The 13,319-nt window shown below is 49.8% G+C and overlaps 1 protein-coding gene across 1 annotated transcript in view; it reads right to left on the reverse strand.

Moving 5' to 3' along the window:
• Nucleotides 1-13,319, reverse strand: part of PLA2G4C (phospholipase A2 group IVC) — a 147,194-nt gene that overhangs the window by 115,199 nt on the left and 18,676 nt on the right. The window lies entirely within an intron of this gene.

The following is a 13,319-nucleotide window of genomic DNA, read 5'->3' on the forward strand; positions in this document are numbered from 1 at the left end:
ACTGTGGGGACACCAGGATGGGGGGGTTGATGGAAAAATTGAGAAATCTGAAGTGTCTGTGTTACAAACTGTAGAGACGAGATGTGGCTGAAAGAATTTGCCATGGTGGTCTGGGTCAAATGGAGGAGAAGAGGAAAGAGAAGGTCTACATGACAGGAGATGTCGCTGGATGTAAGAGGTATGGGGTGCTGTATTCTCCTCTGTGTCTTTTTTATTATAATTATATGTATTTTAAATTTGGCTACCAAATTTTTCAGTTTAGGACCCAATTTGGGGTATTTTTTTTAGTCTGAAGATGTCATATGGCCTAGGAAGAGACTGTGGCGCTCACGAAGCACCGCAGCCTCTTCATACAAAAAAAACTAAACTATAATGGAGGGAAGGGCCCAAGTTGGGTAGACAGCCCCAGGCCAATCATGCACTTAATCCGGCCCTGACTCTTACCCCCCCAAAAGGAAGCGAGGCGAAACGTACGTCGGGGTTGTTGGCCCTTCCAGGCTCTGGGTCTGTATGTTTGATTTATCCAGCGTTTACTTGCTTATCTCTTTTTCCGCTTGTGTCTGGTATAGGGCTGCAGCTATCGACTATTTTTGTAATTGAGTATTCTATTGATTAATCCAATGATTAATCTAGTACTCTAATAACAAAAAACTAATTAAAAGAACATTTTTCTTTATAAAAACTCATCAGCTGCCCCCCCATACCATCAGCTGCCCTTCTCAGTGCCATCAGCTCCCCCCAGTGCCATTAGCTTCCCCCCAGTGCCATTAGCTTCCCCCCTTAGTGCCATTAGCTTTTCCCCTTAGTGCCATTAGATGCCCCCTCAGTGGCATTAGCTGCCCCCCTCAGTGCCATCAGCTGCCCCCTCAGTGACATCAGCTGCCCCCCTCAGTGCCATCAGCTGCCCCCCTCTGTGCCATCAGCTGCCCCCCTCAGTGCCATCAGCTGCCCCCCTCAGTGCCATCAGCTGCCCCCCTCAGTGCCATCAGCTGCCCCCCTCAGTGCCATCAGCTGCCCCCCTCAGTGCCATCAGCTGCCCCCCTCTGTGCCATCAGCTCCCCCCCTCTGTGCCATCAGCTGCCCCCTCTGTGCCATCAGCTTCCCCCCTCAGTGCCATCAGCTGCCCCCCTCAGTGCCACCAGTTTGCCCCCCAGTGCCACCATCCCCGTCCTACCCATGTCCCCAGCGCCAATACTTACCTTTCCTGTAGGGGCTACGCTCCACTGCTCCTCCATCTTCTTCCCCGCGCGCAGCACTGTCGTCCTGACATCACACATCGTCTGGTCATAGTGCGCTTATGTGCACTATAACCTGACGATGTGTCAGGATACAGTGTAGCGCGGTTTGGGCCGGATTTTTTTTGTGTCGAGGATTTTTTGTGTCGAATTAATCGATTCAATCGAGTAATTGTATCAGCCCTAGTCTGGTAGATATACTTTGATTTAGTACAATTATGCCCCTGCTTGACCACATCTCAATGTTTATTACTATGTGAAAGACTTTTGCACTTATACATTTCTGGGATTTTGCCATAACAGGGTTTATATTTAAGATTCTGTATCAGGTGGAGTTAGAGACACATTTATATCTGGATAACTTACTGCCTATATAGAACACTACCCCATTTATGTACAGTACGCAAAGGGATCTAGTCGATGGGGCAGTGCAAACCCTGAGTCTGGTAGGGGTATTATGATTCATAGCGCTTATCTGTACTGCAATTTGTAAGTGATTTTTTTTACTCACTAGCTGAAGGACCTGGCTTCGCTCTGGTATATTCAATCTATTTCATTAAGGCTGGGTTCACACGGGCGTTGCGGGAAAATGTGCGGGTGCGTTGCGGGAACACCCGCGATTTTTCTGCGCGAGTGCAAAACATTGTAATGCGTTTTGCACTCGCGTGAGAAAAATCGCGCATGTTTGGTACCCAAACCCGAACTTCTTCACAGAAGTTCGGGCTTGGGATCGGTGTTCTGTAGATTGTATTATTTCCCCTTATAACATAGTTATAAGGGAAAATAATAGCATTCTGAATACAGACTGCATAGTAAACTGCATAGTAAACTAGCGCTGGAGGGGTTAAAAAATAAATAAATAATAAATTTAACTCACCTTAGTCCACTTGATCGCGTAGCCCGGCATCTCCTTCTGTCTCCTTTGCTGAACAGGACCTGTGGTGAGCATTAATTACAGGTAAAGGACCTTTGGTGACGTCACTCCGGTCATCACATGATCCATCACCATGGTAAAAGATCATGTGATGGATCATGTGATGACCGGAGTGACGTCACCAAAGGTCCTTTAGCTTTAATTAATGCTCACCACAGGTCCTGTTCAGCAAAGGAGACAGAAGGAGATGCCGGGCCGCGATCAAGTGGACTAAGGTGAGTTAAATTATTTTTTTTTAACCCCTCCAGCGCTGTTTTACTATGCATTCTGTATTCAGAATGCTATTATTTTCCCTTATAACCATGTTATAAGGGAAAATAATAATGATCGGGTCTCCATCCCGATCGTCTCCTAGCAACCGTGCGTGAAAATCGCACCGCATCCGCACTTGCTTGCGGATGCTTGAGATTTTCACGCAGCCCCATTCACTTCTATGGGGCCTGCGTTGCGTGAAAAACGCAGAATATAGAGCATCCTACGATTTTTACGCAACACACAAGTGATGCGTGAAAATCACCGCTCATGTGAACAGCCCCATAGAAATGAATGGGTCGGTATTCAGTTCGGGTGCAATGTGTTCACCTCACGCATCGCATCCGCGCGGAATACTCGCCCGTGTGAAAGGGGCCTCTATATGTGTGTGTGTTGTTAAAAGCTATCAACACTATCCACTATAACAGTGACATCTACAGCACCCCGCCCCCAAGACAGTGACCTCCAAAGCCTCCCAACCCTTAACACTGACCCCCCCACAGTGCCCCATCCCTTAAAGTTGGACCTCCACAGCAGCCCACCCCCTTAACTTTGACCTTTACAGCAGCCTTCCCCTTTAACAGTGACTTTCACAGCATACCACCCCATTGACAGTGACCTCGACAGGGGCCCGCCCCCTAACAGTGGCCTTTAATGTATCGGGGCGTGTCCTTTTGAAGAACTCACTCTAAGACAGCAGCACTATACTGTCTGAAAAAACAAAAACACTGAAGTGTTAGTGGCTCACCAGTCCTCCTGATGGATATGTGCACACCCCTTAGCACCCCATGTGCTAAAGTGAGACTGGAGATAAAGTGATTAAACTGGATGGGTGGCACTATATATTTGGCCTCACATGTATGGCATTAAAATGATTCATTGTCACACAAATTGTAAAAATTGCATAAAATCTGCATAAAATAATAAACAAAAAGGCAATATAATTTTATTGTCTTTTTGTTTATTGTTTTTTGCTGTTTTTATGCAATTTTCACAATTTGTGTGACAATAAATCATTTTGATACCATACATGTGTGGCCAAATATAGAGTGCCCCCCATCCAGTTTAATCACTATACTGTATGAGTGTGAGCTGCAGAAAGAAAGTCACCCTCCCTCCCAACTCTCTGCAGCTGACAGAAGTTGATTTTTACCTTCATTTTTTCAATCCCTGTCGGCTGAGGAGTGGAGGGGGCGTGGCCTAAACAGATCAGGGCATGGCTTGGCACAACCTAGAAGTTGATTTTTAACTTCATTTTTTCAATCTCAGTCGGTAGAGGAATGGGAGAGGGCGTGGCCTAACCGGATCGGGGGCATGTCCTTTTGAACAGCTCACTCTAATACAGCAGCACTGTGCTGTCTGAGTGTGAGCTGCAGGGACAAAGTCACCCTCCCTCCCACCCCTGCAGCTGACAGAAGTTGAGGGGGCATGGCCTAACCAGATCTGGGCGTGGCTTAGAGGGGACCTAGAAGTTGATTTTTAACTTCATTTTTTCAATCTCAGTCGGCTGAGGAGTGGGAAGGGGCGTGGACTAACCAGATTGGGGCGTGTCCTTTTGAACAGCTCACTCTAAGACAGCAGCACTGTTCTGTCTGAGTGTAAGCTTCAGGGAGAAAGTCACCCTGCCTCCTACCCCTGTAGCTGAGAGAAGTTGATTTTTACCTTCATTTTTTCAATTCCAGTCGGCCTAGGAGTGGGAGGGTCGTGGCCTGACCAGATCAGGAGCGTGGCTTAGCATGACCTGGGGGCGGGGTTTTAAGTCTTTTGAGGGTGGATACATTGTGGCAGAGGGTGTATCTGGGCTCCTTCCTGCAAAAGTGGCGCCCCTCTGGGCACCTTACTGGCTCATTTGCATACCAAATAAACTTAATTTTCAGAGGTTAAAAACATCTATTGCTGGAACAAAGGCACATCTTTAAATAAGGTACTAAGTGCTATTAGGCCATGGCTTTACTTCAATAGCGATTATCCTGGTGACAGATTTCCTTTAAAGCTCTCCTACAGCAGTGAAGAAAAATGGCTGGGTTGTTATGGAAACCTGGAGTAAAACTGTTTATGTGGAGGCTGGAGGACCTGCGAGTAGAGTTGAGCGAACCCGAACTGTAAAGTTCAGGTTCGTACCGAACTTTAGGGTTTACGGCACCCGGACCCGAACATTTATGTAAAAGTTCGGGTTCGGGTTCGGTGTTCAGCGTTTTTTATGGCGCTTTTTGAAAGGCTGCACAGCAGCCAATCAACAAGCGTCATACTACTTGCCCCAAAAGGCCATCACAGCCATGCCTACTATTGGCATGGCTGTGATTGGCCAACTGCAGCATGTGACCCAGCCTCTATTTAAGCTGGAGTCACGTAGCGCCGCCCATCACTCTGCTCGGATTAGTGTAGGGAGAGGCTGCAGCTGCTGTGAGGGAGAGATCAGGGAGAAATCTTATCAAGAACTGTTTTTTGTACTCAGCGATCTACAGCAAAAGTGTTTTGTGGGTGCAGTGCACTATATTTTTAAGCCTGCCCTGAGCCAACTACTGCTGAAAACAAACTTTTTTTTTCTTCAGTTAGTCAATATCAATACATGATCGGCAGCCATTATATGCAACGATAGTGCACCAGCACAGGCTATCTGCATGTCTGCAAGTCCAGAAATACAGCTTTTTGCTTACTGGGGTTAAAAAAATACATCTGTTAAATATACTGAACATCTGGGATTACACGTGCATAAGTGACTGTCACATTTAGGCCAGAAATACGGGTTTTTGGTTACTGGGGTGAAAAAAGCCTCTGATATACTGCACATCTGGGATTACACGTGCATAAGTGACTGTCACATTTAGGCCATAAATACGGCTTTGGCATACTGGGGTGAAAAAAGCCTCTGATATACTGCACATCTGGGATTACACGTGCATGAGTGACTGTTACATTTAGGCCAGAAATACGGATTTTTTGTTACTGGGGTGAAAAAAGCCTCTGATATAATGCACATCTGGGATTACATGTGCATAAGTGACTGTCACATTTAGGCCACAAATAAGGCTTATAGGATACTGTGGTGAAAAAACCCTCTGATATAGTGCACATCTGTGATTACACGTGCATAGGTGACTGTCACATTTAGGCCACAAATACGGCTATTAGGTTACTGTTGTTAAAAAAAACCTTTTTTTCATATACTGCACATCTGTGATTACACATGCATAGGTGACTGTCACATTTAGGCCACAAATACGGCTTTTTGGTTACTGGGGTGAAAAAAAACCTCTAATATACTGCACATCTGGGATTAGACAAGTATAAGTGACTGTCACATTTAGGCCAGAAATACGGCTTTTTGGTTACTGGGGTGAAAAATCCCTCTAATATACTGCACATCTGGGATTAGACAAGCATAAGTGACTGTCACATTTAGGCCAGAAATACGGATTTTTAGTTACTGGGGTGAAAAAAGCCTCTGATATACTGCACATCTGGGATTAGACATGCATAAGTGACTGTCACATTTAGGCCACAAATAAGGCTTATAGGATACTGTGGTGAAAAACCCCTCTGATATAGTGCACATCTGTGATTACACGTGCATAGGTGACTCACATTTAGGCCACAAATACGGCTATTAGGTTACTGTTAAAAAAAAACTTTTTTTCATATACTGAACATCTGTGATTACACGTGCTTAGGTGACTGTCACATTTAGGCCACAAATAAGGCTTTTAGGATACTGTGGTAAAAAAATCCCTCTGCTATACTGCACTTCTGGGATTACACTTGCATATGTGACTGTCACATTTAGGCCACAAATAAGGCTTTTAGGATACTGTGGTGAAAAAAACCCTTTTTTTCATATACTGCACATCTGTGATTACACGTGCATAGGTGACTGTCATATTTAGGCCACAAATACCGCTGTCATATAGAGTTTAAAAAAAATAATTGAGTGCAATACCCTACATCAGGGTTTTTATTGCCGGTTAATTATTTTTAACAGACTTAACCACTTTTTACTTTGCTTTGTAAATGCTAACTATGAGGCAAACATCTAATAAGGGACGCGGTCATGGTCGTGGTGGTGGTGTTGGTGGAGCCTCTGGTGCAGGGAGAGGACGTGGCCGTTCTGCCACAGCTACACGTCCTACTGAACCTACTACCTCAGGTCTCAGTAGCAGCCAGAATCTACAGCGATATTTGGTCGGGCCTAATGCCGTTCTAAGGATGGTAAGGCCTGAGCAAGTACAGGCGCTAGTCAATTGGGTGGCCGACAGTGGATCCAGCACGTTCACATTATCTCCCACCCAGTCTTCTGCAGAAAGTGCACAGGTGGCGCCTGAAACCCATGCCCATCAGTCTGTCACATCACCCCCGTGCATATCAGGGAACCTGTCTGAGCCTCAAGTCATGCAGCAGTCTCTTATGCTGTTTGAAGACTCTGCTGGCAGGGTTTCCCAAGGGCATCCACCTAGCCCTTCCCCAGGGGTGGAAGACATAGAATGCACTGACGCACAACCACTTATGTTTCCTGATGAGGACATGGGAATACCACCTCAGCATGTCTCTGATGATGACGAAACACAGGTGCCAACTGCTGCGTCTTTCTGCAGTGTGCAGACCGAAAAGGAGTTCAGGGAGGAAGACTGGGTGGAAGACGATGCAGGGGACGATGAGGTCCTAGACCCCACATGGAATGAAGGTCGTGCCACTGACTTTCAGAGTTCGGAGGAAGAGGCAGTGGTGAGACCGAGCCAACAGCGTAACAAAAGCGGGAGCAGGGTGCAAAAGCAGAGCAGCCGTCGCCAAAACAGTTCGCCTGCTACTGGCCACCGTCAACAGGGACCGAGCACACCAAAGGCAGCTTCAATGAGTTCCCTGGCCTGGCACTTCTTCACACAATGTGCTGACGACAAGACCCAAGTGGTTTGCACGCTGTGCCATCAGAGCCTGAAGCGAGGCATTAACGTTCTGAACCTTAGCACAACCTGCATGACCAGGCATCTACATGCGAGACACGGGCTGCAGTGTAGTAAGCACCTTCAAAACCAAGAAAGGGCTCAGGCCCCTCCTGCTCCCTCTTCTGCTGCTGGCTCGGCCTCTTCCTCCGCCTCTGGAGGAATGTTGGCACCCGCCGCCCAGCAAACAGAGCATGTGCCACCAACAACACCACCTCCGTCACCAAGCATCTCCACCATGTCACACGGAAGCGTTCAGCTCTCCATCTCACAAACCTTTGAGAGAAAGCGTAAATTCCCACCTAGCCACCCTCGATCCCTGGCCCTGAATGCCAGCATTTCTAAACTGCTGGCCTTTGAAATGCTGTAATTCAGGCTGGTGGAGACAGACAGCTTTAAACAGCTCATGTCGCTTGCTGTCCCACAGTACGTAGTTTCCAGCCGCCACTACTTCTCCAGGAGAGCCGTGCCCTCCCTGCACAACCAAGTATCGGATAAAATCACGTGTGCACTGCGCAATGCCATCTGTGGCAAGGTCCACCTAACCACAGATACGTGGACCAGTAAGCACGGCCAGGGACGCTATATCTCCCTAACTGCACACTGGGTAAATGTAGCGGCGGCTGGGCCCCAGGCGGAGAGCTGTTTGGCGCACGTCCTTCCGCCGCCAAGGATCGCAGGACATCATTCTTTGCCTCCTGTTGCCTCCTCTTCCTACTCGGCTTCCTCCTCCTCTTCTACCACCTCCTCATCTGGTCAGCGACAGACCTTCACCACCAACTTAGGCACAGCCAGGGGTAAACGTCAGCAGGCCGTTCTGAAACTGATGTGTTTGGGGGACAGGCCCCACACCACGCAGGAGTTGTGGCGGGGTATAGAACAACAGACCGACGAGTAGTTGCTGCCAGTGAGCCTCAAGCCCGGCCTGGTGGTGTGCGATAATGGGCGAAATCTCGTTGCAGCTCTGGGACTAGCCGATTTGACGCACATCCCTCGCCTAGCGCATGTGCTGAATTTGGTGGTGCAGAAATTAATTCACAACTACCCCGACATGTCAGAGCTGCTGCATAAAGTGCAGGCCGTCTGTGCGTGCTTCCGGCGTTCTCATCCTGCTGCCGCTCGGCTGTCTGCTCTACAGCGTAACTTTGGCCTTCCCGCTCACCGCCTCATACGCGACGTGCCCACCAGGTGGAACTCCACCTTGCACATGCTGGAGAGACTGTGCGAGCAGCAGCAGGCCATAGTGGAGTTTCAGGTGCAGCACGCACGGGTCAGTCGCACCACTTCACCACCAATGACTGGGCCTCCATGCGAGACCTGTGTGCTCTATTGCACTGTTTCGAGTACTCCACCAACATGGCCAGTGGCGATGACGCCGTTATCAGCGTTACAATACCAATTCTATGTCTCCTTGAAAAAACACTTAGGGCGATGATGGAAGAGGATGTGGCCCAGGACGAGGAGGAGGAAGAGGGGTCATCTGTAACACTTTCAGGCCAGTCTTTTAGAAGTGACTCAGAAAGGATTTTTGCAACAGCAGAGGCCAGGTACAAATTTGGCCAGCCAGGGCCCACTACTGAAGGAGGAGGAGGAGGATGGGGATGAAGCATGTTCACAGCGGCGTGGCATCCAACGCAGCTCGGGCCCATCACTGGTGCGTGGCTGGGGGGATACAAAGGACACAGACGATTCGCCTCCCTCAGAGGACAGCTTGTCCTTACCTCTGGGCAGCCTGGAACACATGAGCGACTACATGCTGCAGTGCCTGCGCAACGACTGCAGAGTTGCCCACATTTTAACGTGTGCTGACCACTGGGTGACCACCCTGCTGGATCCCGTTACAAAGACAATGTGCCGTCCCTAATTCCCTCACTGGAGCGTGATAGGAAGATGCGCGACTACAGGCGCACGCTGGTAGACAGACAAATTTTGCTGGGTGACATGAACCCCCTTTTGCCGTAAATGAACCCCTGCTGTGCCTGGGTGACAGGGGCCTAAATCTCTCAAAATCCTCTGTTGTATTGCTGGGTGACATGAACCCCCTTTTGCCGTGAATGAACCCCTGCTGTGCCTGGGTGACAGGGGCCTAAATCTCTCAAAATCCTCTGTTGTGTTGCTAGGTGACATGAATGGGTTATTGTGCATTCCCCCGGGGCCTACTTACTCCACATAAAACTCCACCCTTTTTACCCCCCAACCTCTCACACCCCTTAAATGAATACACACAGTCCGAGTTGGATTAAATCGGCCACAGCAGCCGTTTATTAATAAATAAATACATAACATATATAAATATATATATAAATATATAACAATAACTTTTCCATACCCCCTGACGAGGGAGGTCATAGAAGCCCCAAATTTCTCACATATATGTATAAACACGTCAACCCGGCACTTCCATCTTGCCTCCAGCCGCAAAACTCCAGCTCGGAGACACCAACTGATGGACGCCTCTCTGAACGAACCAAAAATGCCCCAACTATGAGAGTCCAGCCCCCCTCCTGGGGGCCCTCCCATTTTTCACACCATTCAAGACCACCAGCTTCTATGACCTTCCCCCGCCAACAACGCGCGGCTTGACTCCTCCCTCACGCCCGCGTGTTCCTCCACATGCAAAGCGCCCTCTCGATGCCTCCCTGCAGGCCCAAAGACCACAAGTCAATCCCCACAAGTCAAATGAACACCATCAGCCCTCCAAAATCCTCCTGTACCCGCCTCCAACTCCACATGCCGAACCACCACCGCCCCATTCCTGGCCGCAAACTTACCCACCGCCCTGTTCACCTTCACCCTTGTCTTATCCACCCTCTCAAACGACCTGGCCTCTCGCCATGACTGCCTATACACCATAGCCGACCAAACCGTGATCATCCCAGGAAACAAGGACCACAATCGCAACAAGTCAAACTTGATATCCTTGATCAAATCCCGACAAGACCTCACGCCCAAGTCATTACCACCCACATGCAGCACCAGAATATCCGGGGCCCTATCCAACCTTGCATGTCTATGAACCTCACCCATCACACTCCCCCACAACATCCCCCTGCGTCCAATCCATCTCACCACCGCCTCATCCCTTCCTATCCCCAACTGCCGCCCGTTAGGCCTCACATCCGCCCGCAAAGCACCCCAAAAAACAAACGAATGCCCCAGGATCCAGACTAACGCCGCCTCACCACCTGCAACAAGAAAAAACGAGAATGAAAATACGAACAAAAAACCACTGCGCCCTCCAACCCCAACTCACAAGCCCCCCAGACGCACATACGACTTAAAACGGGCCGACTCCCACCGCCCAATCTTCTTAATCACCTCGTCCCCCAACCCCAATCTGGCAGCCTCCGTCGCTGTCCCAATACGAAAGGAATGACCCGTAAAGCCACTAGAGTCCATTCCCAGCACCGCCATACACTTCTTGAATACCGCCACAAACTGGAACCTTGACAAAAAAGAACCATCCTGATGCCTCAACAACGGACCCCCCCCCACCAACCCCCCCTCCCTATATACCCTCAAACAATTTACTGGACAAACCAAGCACCCCGCCACTGCATACAGACACACGTTCCGACCCCTTCCTTCCCTGTCCGTCTTAGATACCCTAATCCGTACAACCACCCTATCCTCGAACAAATCCACATCGTCACTCGCCAAACCGCCCCCACACACCGTACTCCTACTCACCAGCTCCCCCAGCCAGAAAGCCCCGAAAAAAACCAACGCGAATGCAAGCCTAAATAACCGGACCTCACTCTCCGAGCTACAAACTGACTCCACACAAACCCCCACTCTCAACAGCAACTCAAAGGACACCGGCCTCCGACCGTCCGCCACCCGGCCCCCACGACGAAAACCCTTCAGTACCTGCTTAACCAAAAATGATTTGGTAACATCCGGAAGGCCCCTCAACCTAAAACCAAAAACTAAACCCGCAAAACACCGGTTAACCCTCGCCACTGACCAACCCTCCTCCACCATATGTCCCAAAAACAACACCAATGGGATCTCCCCCCCCATCAACACTAACCCCCATACTCACACACCACTGCTCCCAAGAACACCACGCCTTACCATAGTCAGACCAAGTACCTTCACTCAAAGACCTCCTAAACAAATCCGCTATAGTACCTCCAATAGGTCCCAGAGCCATGCCGGGCACTCCAACCCTTCTCCTCCGCCTCTGGAGCCAGCTGATGAAAACGCTCCCACTGCAAACGAGAAAGAGAGTCAGCCACCCCGTTATGAACCCCCGGCACATGCACCGCCACAACCCATGTGTTCAGCGGCAAACACATCAGCACCAAGTGCTGCAATAACCTAACTACAGGAGGCGAAGATGCAGTCAGACTATTAACGGCCTGCACAACACCCAAGTTATCGCAATGCCACCTCACTTTCTTATCCTTAAACTTGCCCCCCCACAGCACCACCGCCAGCACTATCGGGAACAATTCAAGCAACGCCACGTTCCTAACCCAACCCCTCTCAAACCAACTCACCGGCCATTCACCCGCACACCACTGTCCTTCACAATACACCCCAAAACCCACCCCCCCAGCAGCATCTGAAAACAAGTTAAAACTTTCCACCACCTCCCCCATAACCAACGTCCTGCCATTAAATTGTCCCAAAAAACCGTCCCAAACCTCCAAGTCTCTCCTCAATTCCTTCCCCAGCCGAATAAAATGGTGACCCGACACCACACCTGCCGTCGCCGCCGCCAACCTCCTACAAAATATTCTGCCCATCGGAATAATCCTACAAGCGAAATTCAACTTCCCTAATAAGGATTGTAACTCCCTCAAACAAATCTTCGGCCCCACCCTCGCCGACCGCACCGCAGTCCGCACATCAATCAATTTGTCCTCAGGTAACCTGCATTCCATCCGAACCGTATCCAGCACTATACCCAAAAAACATAACTCTGTAGTGGGGCCAACCGTCTTCTCAGCCGACAACGGCACCCCGAACTCTCTAAACACCGACTGCAACGAGGCCAACAGCAACCCACACACCCCAGAATCAGCCGGCCCCAAACAAAGGAAGTCATCCAAATAATGAATGAGCGACTGACACCCCGCCACCTCCTTCACCACCCATTCTAAGAAGGAGCTAAACTTCTCAAAATAAGCGCAAGAGATCGAACACCCCATCGGCAAACACCCATCCACATAATACCCCCCCCCAAAAAACATCCCAACAAGCGCAAACTATCCGGATGAACCGGTAACAAACGAAACGCGGCCTCAATGTCCGCCTTTGCTAACATCACACCCGGCCCCAACTTCCTAACCCAACTAACCGCCGTATCAAAAGTGTGTAAACAACCGAACACAATTCCGGATCGATCCCATCATTCACTGATGACCCCTTTGGGAAAGACAAATGGTGAAAGCATTCGGCTCCTTCTTTGGAACCACCCCCAACGGGCGAAACCACCAAGTTCCCCAAAGGTAACTCCACAAACGGCCCGTACATTCTCCCTAAACTCACCTCCTTAGCTAGCTTCTGAGACACCACTTCCGGGTGCATCAAAGCCGACCTCAAATTCTTACATCTCCCACCCCCAAGATCCCCATGACCAGACGGAATCACAAACCCCTCCTCAAATCCCCTCCGCAACAGCTCCGCCCCCACCCTATCCGGGTACCTACTTAAATGCGGCCCCATCGCGTCCACCCTGACCGGAGTCCGCCCCTTTTCCAACCGTCTCTCCCCCCCTTTGCCTATTTCCCCGGAAACACCTGCTGGCCCCGTGGCTCCCCCCACACCCCGAACACTCGTGCTTAAACTTACATTTTTGACCGAACTTGCAACTTCCCTCATTGAACAAAAAGTACAAGCCCTTTGCCGAGGCAGCGGCAAAACCCGACTGCCCGCCCCCCCTCCCCCCCATTTCCCCCCCTGCTCCGCACGAAAAGGCTGCCCCTGTCTACCAGCCCCCTACACCCTAATCCA

Source organism: Bufo bufo, chromosome 2, assembly GCF_905171765.1.
Source record: "Bufo bufo chromosome 2, aBufBuf1.1, whole genome shotgun sequence".
In the NCBI taxonomy this organism is placed as follows: domain Eukaryota; kingdom Metazoa; phylum Chordata; class Amphibia; order Anura; family Bufonidae; genus Bufo; species Bufo bufo.